Genomic DNA, 10,752 nt, shown 5'->3' on the forward strand with positions numbered 1-10,752 from the left:
AAATCTAATTATCATGTTTTGTTGCTTCTCTGTTATTACACGAACATTTTCGTTAGGTTTAAATTGTTTTTCAACAGTTTGTGTCTTGTTGCTACACTTCAGGCTATTTGGTGGATACGGAGACGCACATCAGACTGAGGTGATTCCGAATTTATCGCGCACCCGAGTATACCAACGGATTAGCTAGCTTGATAGTTCAATCATCGTTTCTGCCAACGTTTGGTCACGACGTCTCCCTTATATCTATATGTATATATGAATCTTAAGGTAGAACGCGACACTTTGCGAACTTTCGAGTAGCGACTTGAAAATTGGCATGCAAAAAGTTGACCATATTTCTGATTAGGTTCAGTTGATCTTATTTAAATAGTTTCAGCCAATTTTTGTGCACACGGCGTCAAAGTTGACCATTAGAGCCCGTTTTTTAACATGACGTCTTTGCATATCCTTGGCAACTGTTACGGTTATTTTAACGCCATTGGCGGACAAAATATTATAAATTCTACAGCATTCTACGAAAATTATTTTTTCCTTTAGCTGATATAAAATTAATTTTTTACGACGAAAAATGTTTGAAAAATGGAAAGAAAATTGTCAATTTTGTGTAAAATTTGACGTTCAGTTTAGCCGCATTTTTCGGCTTTAAAGCGGCTTATTAATAAATTCCTGATATAAAATTTTGATTTTTTTCTTTAAACGTACTTTAAAATGTATACTCAGTCTAAATGACAAAACAAAATAGGGGGTCACCGACTCAATTTTTTCGGTACACGTGATTTTATTACCCCCACCCCTATGGACAAAAGTCACGCTATCACGGGGCGTTTGTTATTTTTATGTCATTAAAACGATCGCCCTGTGTCAAAATCAGGCTATAAACGAAATTATACGCCATTATGACCACTGTAGAAAATATATGGATACAATAAAGGGTACGGAATTCCGAATATTATAGAAAGACAGGCAAAAATAAGTGAAATTTGAACACGTAGATGTACGGGACCGTATATCATGCAATACGTATATGACTAATATACATGTACCGTGATCCGTACACTCGTTATATATGGGAACTTTGTATGATATCCGTATTTACTAAAATACGTATTGTTTTTTAATTACAAGGTCAGATTTTTCAAAAATATGATATTTTTTTTATTCTTGTAAATATAAATTTTGTATATAAAACATTTGCATACTGATTCAAATGGTCGGTGAACAGAACATAATAAACACCGACAGATCCTTTACAGTGCCCGTAGCATATACTGATAAAAATGACAATATATATTGAAATATCTTTATTTTGTATAAAGATTTACATGTGCAGTATCTATGGTTCGCTATATATGTTCTGTTAAACATCCACAGACGTGTTTTTACAGCGTTTTATTATATTACATGTTTAAAATACTGTTTTTAAGTTTTTCTGTTCAAAATAAATTCTACCATAAATTCTACCATAACGTTAGCTATACAGTGAATAATGAATATATGCAAAGGCCGATTTGATAGTGATGTTATTAATACAGCGTTTATGGTGAATCCTCAATTAAACGTTATTTTTAACATTATGATATTCTAAAATGATAAGCCAAACGAAAATAATGTATTAAAGATGTTTATTTACTTGTAGAATCGAACGTGCTACATCTATAACGTTTCAAACATGACTGTTGCTTCGCGCTTATATAATTGACTAAATTTCATTTATGAACCGTATATTTGAATTTGTCAATATTTCGCACAGTTATTTAGCATATACTCTGTCAAATTGTTGCAATAGTTTTTGCTTTCAAATGAAATTCAAATTCTGGTTTTTAATAGGTGGAATAAAATTCATATCACTCACAGTTTATCACTCATAGTGTGGGTAATACAAAATGTATAGCTTTGCAGAATTTTTGGTAGACTACGTATTAATTTATGATTGAATTTCCGTAAATTTCTAAATATACATAAAAATATATAGTTGCTTTTTGCTCCTTATGGCATATTTCTCGATTCAAGTTTATTAATTTTAATGTATAACAATATCAAAAAGTTACACCGCAATGATAACTCTCGGCTGTATTTGTTTGCGCAGCGTACGCGTTGCCGTTGAACGCCTGACGTCATTTTCTGTACATTCGTCTGTTTACAATTCCATATGAAGTTATTAATCATGCTTAAAAGCAAGAAGGAAATTTGTATGGTTTTCGTACATTTTTTTTCAGCAAACATAAACGTCACAAAATGGAAAGGCGATAATAAATTCAATAAAATTTCACTTCGACCAAGCCCATGATAGTTAGACAATTGTAACACGTTATATTGAATTGTACCTGTATTTAGACTTTACGGTTCCGGTTATGGAGAGGTGGAAAATTTTCTCTCGCACTAAAACGTAAATTATATATGGAATTATATGTGATTGGATTTTATATTCAGTATGGTTTCTTTACACATTAGATTAACTTCATAAGTCGTGTACTATATCATGAAAATATAACTTGAATTAGTTGAAATTTGGAAGTTAGCAAATTTTCTTTGTCTTCTTTGTTTGAAAACTGTTTGCAATGACCAATGCGCAAACGTTGAATTGTGTTTACTGTAGACGATTGAATTGTGATCAGTAATCATTGATCGCTGGTGTATATAAAATATGGCACTCCGACAAAATCTAACGGAACTTGAAACCAGTTATGTTAAGCGATCAAACAACGGTAAAAATTCCCGTTAATACAGCGATGAAATCTGACAACTTCGCTCAATATGACTATAGAAGTACTTATGTCGCCAATGTCACCGAATAAATTCCAAAACATATGTCCCTAACATTGACTTAAACACAACGCTAAATGAGTCGTTATCATTTGAAGCCATTCCTCGGGTTGATAAAAAGACAGAAACGGATCTGAACGAGCTATATCAATTGCAGTCGTGGGTAAGAGACCTACCAGCAGACATGTTTGTCGACAGGTTGGTCTTAGAATATAACAAGTCTGACACAAAACTGGAAGAAAGCCGTCAAATGCTTTTTAACATTATAAAGGAATCGGAAGGGTACCCTTTCGATGTAAATACTACGCTTAAACGTCGTGTAAGTACCAGGCAGGGGGACTCTGCTGATATTAAGCTTGCCTACGATATTCATGCTATACTCTGCGTAATCGAAGGAGAAGACTACTCGTTATTGAAAAATATTATAACAACATCAAAAAAGCCTAATCGACGTAAATCATCTGTCACTTTACAAGATACTAATAAATGCGTTTTGCAAAGCAGAGATGGAGCAACTCAAGAACACGGTTGCATCTCTACAAGCAGATCTTTCTTCTTGTGAAACAGAAACAGTGCAGTTTTGAATCTACGCATGCGGAAGCTATGGAGAAACTATCTACGTCAGTTATTCATTCTAAAATGGATCTTACAAACAAAACATGACAGTGTTCAAACTTGTGTTGATAACATAAATAAACATGTTAGTAAACTAGAATCCACAGTGATGAAAGACCTAGAATTATGTAAGACATATATTCAGTCTAATAGTGCTTCTATAAAAAATACTCAAGACCACTTTATTCAGATATCTTTTGCATTTGCGCACTTAAAATCATGTGTCGAAACCTGTGGTGTGAATATATCGGACCATTTGCGGAATGCAGAAGAAATTACCGTCACGTCACAACCTGGGCACGACTCCCAGACCCCTAGTGGTAATTCATCTTCTGCATCCGTCAATGAAACCGTATGCAATGATCAATCCCTCGAAAGACAAGCACAGTTCACTGCTAAAAAGCATGTACAAAATACCCCTCCTTCTGCTAATAAAGTGGAACCTCAGAAACAATTCCAAACAATACCAAACTATCGTAACCACAAGATCTGATAGCCAGACAAAGCGCCCAGGTCTCGTATGCAGATGTATGTAAAGGCACGAGTACCGCCTTTAAAAACAAGTCTGGCCCATTTAACCCTGATCAATTCGAAAAAGATACCAAACATGGTAGCTGTAAACCGGTGTCAATGCCGAGCCCGAAGCAACATACTAATCACAGACCCGAACTACCCTTACCACAGTCAATGCCCATCCTTCACCTAAGTGTGATCCGCCCCTCCACGTTACCGTTGAATACGAGGAGGAGGAGGATGATGATTTTTCCCAATATGTGCGACGGCGCACAAAAAGGTTTTATATTGGTGGATTCAAACAATCAATTACCGAAACAAAAACTTAAAAAATATGTTCAGGCTAAGGGGGCCACATGTTACAAAAGTATGTATCTTTAGAAACCGAAAGTAATAAAACAGTTGTAGTAAGAATTAAAACGTTGAAGATAACGGTAAAAGGTAATCTCCTAATTAATGATCATACTTCTGGCCACGGGGCCCATTACTTGCAGACCATGGATGTCTCTAAATGCATATAATAAGTCCCGTTATAACGATAAGAGATTAATACCTTTGGTAATGGGTCAAAAAGCAACGCTTTAGAACCAAACCCAAAACTGCAATGATGAAGCCTACTGGGAGGGAAACAAATACCAATTATAAATCAATACCAACACATACTCCGTGTTAGAGCATGTTGGGTAGACTAACATGTTGTCTTGACAACTTTAAAGATAAATTTGAAAATTGCGACCTGGAATTCAACTGGAATCATCTCAGGCGCAAGTTATTTGTGGTGAACTTACTAATAAAAGAGAATATAGATATTTTTGGCTTATATCAAGAACACTGGTTATACAGAAAAGGACCTCCCAAATTTTTTAGACAGTATCAATAAACAACTATATAAGTTTCTTCTGGTTTTCGGACCCTGACCTTGATTATGCCATCTTTAAGAAGGGTGGGGGAAAGGACTGGTCTGGCCAATGTTATGGCATAATGGAAATGGAAATTCATATATTACACCATTAGATATTGTTTCAAAATACTTTATTGGCATCCAAATTATTGATAAACCGGAAACATACATTTTCCTTTTTCAGATTTTATATGCCATGCGGAAATCACCCCATGCATGTATACAGGGAAAATTGTCTCGAAGAACTTAGAAATATTTAATTTGCATGTATATAGACAAAGGCACATTAATAGTAATGGGGGGATTATAACACAGAACTCAAGTCAGATCGAATAACCAAAGCACAATCCCAAAAAACCCTCGAAGTGCACTTTTGCTCGCTTTACTTAGGAAATATAACCCTTCAAACCAATAAATACTTTAAAATCTTGCCGCGGAGCAAAGTATAGCAACATTTCCATATAACAGTAACAGAGAAACGTTGATAGATTATGTAGTCTTACCAGATTCAATACGTAAAAAATATGTCAAAGACTGTCAAATTGGTTGACGACAACGCGCTTAACGTATCGAAAACACACACCGTCCAATCATTTGCAACACTTAACATTGAGTACGATGGTAGGCCAAACTTCTCGGATCTGCAAACATGCGACCGTAAAATCATAAACTGGCATAATGTTAAACAAAGACCAGGTTAAACCAGTATGTAGATTTTTTTAGAAAATTGCGAACGTTTCTGCGTTATGCACAAGTTTTCCTATAAAATAAAAAAATGATTTATAGATGATCTTTACGCCTGGTATTGTTACAATTGTGAAATCTTGCAACAGATTTGTTTATACCAAAGGTTAAATTTAAGTCATACATAAAACCATACTGGAATACTTACGCTATCAATCATTAACAACAAAGATATGAAATTTAAAGCGAATAACTTGGATCGCGCGGGAAAAAACCTAGAAACGGAAAAATCAATATATCTTTTTAAAGGGAATACAAATCGCTCAAAATAAGTTTAGATGCGGCACATCGTGACGCTGCAACTTCATTTTTGCAAGGAACAGGAAGCGGAAATTGATACGGCCGCAAGAGTGCGATAACAAACGAGTTTTGGGCGTCTTATTAATCGCCGGCGAAATAAAAAACCCCTTAAACCCTGGATTTTGAAATAGTGCTTTAACGAGGTACGATATACAGCGATAAATCCGCAAAAAATAAAAACTGAGTGGAGAACTTTATTTTAGTGAGCTATACTCACCTGATGAAAACTCAAGTTTTAATAAAAAGCTATTTGTCAAAAGTTGAAAACATGAGCTTATCGATATTAAAAAGCTTTGTGAAAGCTCAAATGACAACTACTTTCAACATTACTTCTGAAATGATAAGGAAAGCTTTGCAAACATGCAAAAAACGCAAAGCTTGTGGCAATGATTCAATTCATTATGAAAATGTCATGCATGGACGGACCACTTCTTATTGACGTAATCGCAAAATTGTTCAATAGCATGCTTAGGTTTTCACATACTCCGTTAGAAATGAAAAAAGGTATAATTTTCACCCTTTTTCAAGGGCGGGAGTAAAAAAAGAAATCAGATCCAAATAACTACCGAGCAATCTCTCTATGCTCGGTGATATTAAAATTTTTTTGAAAAGGTTTATATTAGAACTTCTTGAAAAAGGATGGAATGTCAATTTAAAATGCATCACAAGGTGGCTTTCAAAAAACATGTAAATTGTATAATGACATCTTTTATGCTAAGAGAATGTGTATACTATGGTCTTAAAACCATTCCCCAGTATATGCTTGTTTTCTTGATGCTAAACAGGCATTCGACCGCACTTGGGTATCATTACTTCTGGTTAAATTGTTTAAAATGGGTATTGATATTTCACTATTTAAAGTGATTTTGTCATTTTTTCGAAAAACTGCTATAGCTGCGTGAAATCACAAGGTTACACAGTCAGACTGGTTCCCCATTTTGCAAGGAACCCGTCAAGGCCAATGTCTCAGTCCATTTCTCTATCTCATATTCATAAATAGCTTAATGGAAGAAGTGGACAGTAGTCAACATTGCTTCAAATTAGGGCAGGTACTTTAAAATGTGGATGCCCAACTCCGCCGATGACATGGTTATTATTTCAAATACAAAGCGCGGTCTAGATACTCTGATGGACATATGTTATAGGAACTCCATAAATGAAAGATATCTATATAATGCCCAAAAAAATGTAATACAATAGTGTTCAACGATGTTAAATCAAGACCTCGCACCTGGACTTTAGGAGACAAAACCATAAACGAAACGGATAGCTACCTTCATTTAGGCGTCCAATGTAAACAACACTCTGGATATAGATGTGAATATCTCTATAAGCTGTGATAAACTTCGGAAAACGTTTTTTAGTATCGGGATTGTGGTATTTACAGAAATGGCCTCCATCCTCTTACATGCAAAAAAATCTATGAGTCAGTTGTGCTACCTAAGGCTCTGTATGGAAGCGAGCCTATGGTCGGGAGTTACTGAGACACAGTTTACAGCCCCTTATTAAACTACATAACCAATGTATAAAAACGCATTCAGTCAAATACCAGTAAATACAAGGACGGATATAGCCCTGAGCTGTATCAGTATACAACCCAATGGCCAATTTGATAGATAAACGAAAACTGTTATTATTTGGCCAGCTCTGCCAGTTAGACACTAAATTTCGAATAAAGAAGTGTTTGTACATAGGTTATCGTCATTTATGCTTTTCCCAAGGAAAACAAGGGATTCTTACCAGATATTTACATGATCCTAGGTAAATACAACCTTACAAGCTTCCTTATAACCTTTTATAATACAGGGGTATTCCCAAATCTTAGTACCTGGAAAAGAATGGTCAAATCGACAATCAATAGCTCTATAGAGTTTGATTGGAAAAACCGTGTACTATGCGATCCAAAGTTTGAAACAATTCCTCCTTGTTCATCCTGTTTTGAACCATGTATTCTTTTGGCACTTCAGTCGCAGTTATAGAAAAACCTACAGGCAGAGTGTACATCAACGTTTATTCTAAATGTGCCGATATTTTTCTAGGAAATATGATATGAGATGCAAAAGTTTTGTAACCTAATGAAAAATGATATATGTAAACATATTCTATTGTTTTGCCCCCTCAAATGAGTCAAAGAGGGCAAAAGTTATGGGTTACATTATCAAAAAATTATGGGCATAGAAACTTTTCAAAACCTAATTGCACTTTCCCCTGACCTGCAGGTCATTGAAATGTTTCGTGGTTTTACATCTTTTTATCTTAGCGACGAGACTAGAGTGTATAAGTTTTCAAAGCTTTCCCATCAAATGTTGTATATTCGATGAACTGGCTGTGTGAATGTGAAATATATATGTATTTGTTTAATTGCGTTATAAGTACATGTATTAACCATTGTTATAGGTACCTCTATATTGTATATCCTCCCAAGATACTTTTGTTTCGTTTCGATAAGAATCTTTAGCAAGAGGATATATTGCTGAATACAATATTTCAAAATTTTCGTTTGCTTCCTCATATGTATATATATTGTTTCTATGTTAAATAATTATTTACCTTATTTATATCATTTATCAATTGTGTGTGTTTATTCAATATTTGTTACATTAACCATTGTTACAGGCACATCTATATTGTAATATCCTCCAAAGATACTTTTGTTTCGCGCTCCAATAAGAATCTTTAGCAAGAGGATACATTGCTGAAAACAATATTTCAAAATTTTCGTTTGCTTCCCCATATGTATATATTGTTTCTATGCTTAAAATTATTTACCTTATTTATATTATTTATCAATTCTGTGTTTATTCAATATTTGTTACATTTATATAATTATACATGTATTTATATGTTTGTCAGTCATACATTTATGTACATGTAATGATTTATGTACTTTTTTGTAAGAAATGTATTGTATATGTATGTACTCTTCAAAACTGGAGGAAATAAAGAAAAATATATATATATATATATATTCATATTTATAAGTAAAACTCTAGAACAATTCTCCTGATTAGCTGAACATTATTGCCGCACTTTGAAGTCTCAAACGTATCTTCATACGTCGATTTTCGTTACAAAATTACTCAAGGGGTGGGGGAAATAAAAGCACGTGTACCGAAAAAATTGAGTCGGTGATCCCCCTAATTTTTTTAGTTATTTTGACCAAATTTACATTTTAAGTAACGTTCAAAGAAAAAATCAAAAATTTATTTCAGAAATTTTTTAATAAGCCGCTTTAAAGACGAAAATTGCGGCTAAACTGAACGTCAAATTTTACACAATATTGACAATTTTCTTTCCATTTTCCAAACATTTTTCGGCGTAAAACGATAAATTTTATATCAGCTTAAAGGAAAAAATAATTTCCGTCGAATGCTGTAGAATTTAAGATATTTTGTCCACCAATGGCGTTGAAATAACCGTAAAAGTTGCCAAGGATACGCAAAGACGTCATGTTCAAAAACGGGCTTTGATGGTCAACTTTGACGCCGTGTGTACAAAAATTGGCTGAAACTATTGAAATAAAATCAACGGAACCTAATCAGAAATATGGTAAACTTTTTGCATGCCAATTTTTAAGACGCTCCTCAAAAGTTCGCAAAGTGTCGCGTTCTACCTTAAGTTTGTTTGTTGTTTTTTTGTTTTGTTTATGTTGTTGTTGTTGTTCTTGTTTTTTTGTGTTAATTTTTTTTACACAAGTGCCACCCGGTCACGTCAATTATATTCCATTATGGTAGACTCTTTTGAACAACACCTGTGCGTGGACGACATGCTCAATTTTCCTCAAATGTAAGCAAATTTAAAAGAGAAAAAGTCTATTACAAAAGTGCTTTAGAAGTATTTTAGGTTTGAAGTGAATATATTTGAAGGTATTTAAAGAGAAACGAAATATTGAAAGTTGAAAACGCGAAAAATTTAAATAAAAGCGATTTCATATGATAAACACACTCCAATTTGGTACTTAACAAGTTCTCCAAATTCTAAGAGAGTATTTTGTTATTATGTAGACTTTTTTTAAAAATAAAAACACTTCAATCTCAAGTTCAAGGTTTTGTGAACAAAGTTTATAGAAAGAGTATAATAAACAAACAATATTGTTCTTGTGTTAAATACATTATATCGTTCAAGTACTGTAGTGTAATTGTATATGACTATAATATGATATAATTATAATTAAAACTATGACATTTTAGTTTGTTTTTAAAGTGATCATAGCTTTTCATGTGAAATGTTAAGTAATCGATTTTTACAATCGGTAGTATCCACCCGATTCGATAATCAATAATGATTACTTTCCGATTGTACAACTAATTCATGTCTCTGGCAAAGAGTCATTTTTGTATTTTCTGATCGCAGATTAGGAAAAACAATGCTGAAATTCAATCTCTGACACAGCGCTTCACAACATACCTAACAACAAGTAGTTCTCAAAACAGCTTAAAACTAGCGATGTCAAAGAAAGAAGTATTGTTTTTTATTTTGTACAAGTATCCAACATATTAACAACGCATTCAAAGTTTGAAAGAAGCGTTGGCTTATAGAATTGTCAATAAATGCACAATCACAAATTACGCGGATGAATATCATTTTAATCAATGAAAATTGCTCGACTATTTACATAATGCTTCGGGGGCCCGTCTTATCAACGATCGTACGATTTTGGAAATCTCATCGTGCGATTTTGATCTACGATTGTCGTACGATCGATCGTAAGACTGTCTTATCAATGCGGTCGTACGTTCAACCTTAAATCTTACGATTTTCAAAGACGTACGGTTCTTACGCCTGCGCAGTATCACCTACTCACCAAAATGGAAATAAATGTCAATCTGAACGAAGAGGTCTGTTGTAATTCTAACGCATCTTACAACCACAAAAAGTAACTGGGCTGCTGACTTGAGGCTGATGCGTGCATTTAT

The sequence above is a fragment of the Ruditapes philippinarum genome, unplaced genomic scaffold, assembly GCF_026571515.1.
Source record: "Ruditapes philippinarum isolate M1 unplaced genomic scaffold, ASM2657151v2 ctg2274_1_1_1_1, whole genome shotgun sequence".
In the NCBI taxonomy this organism is placed as follows: domain Eukaryota; kingdom Metazoa; phylum Mollusca; class Bivalvia; order Venerida; family Veneridae; genus Ruditapes; species Ruditapes philippinarum.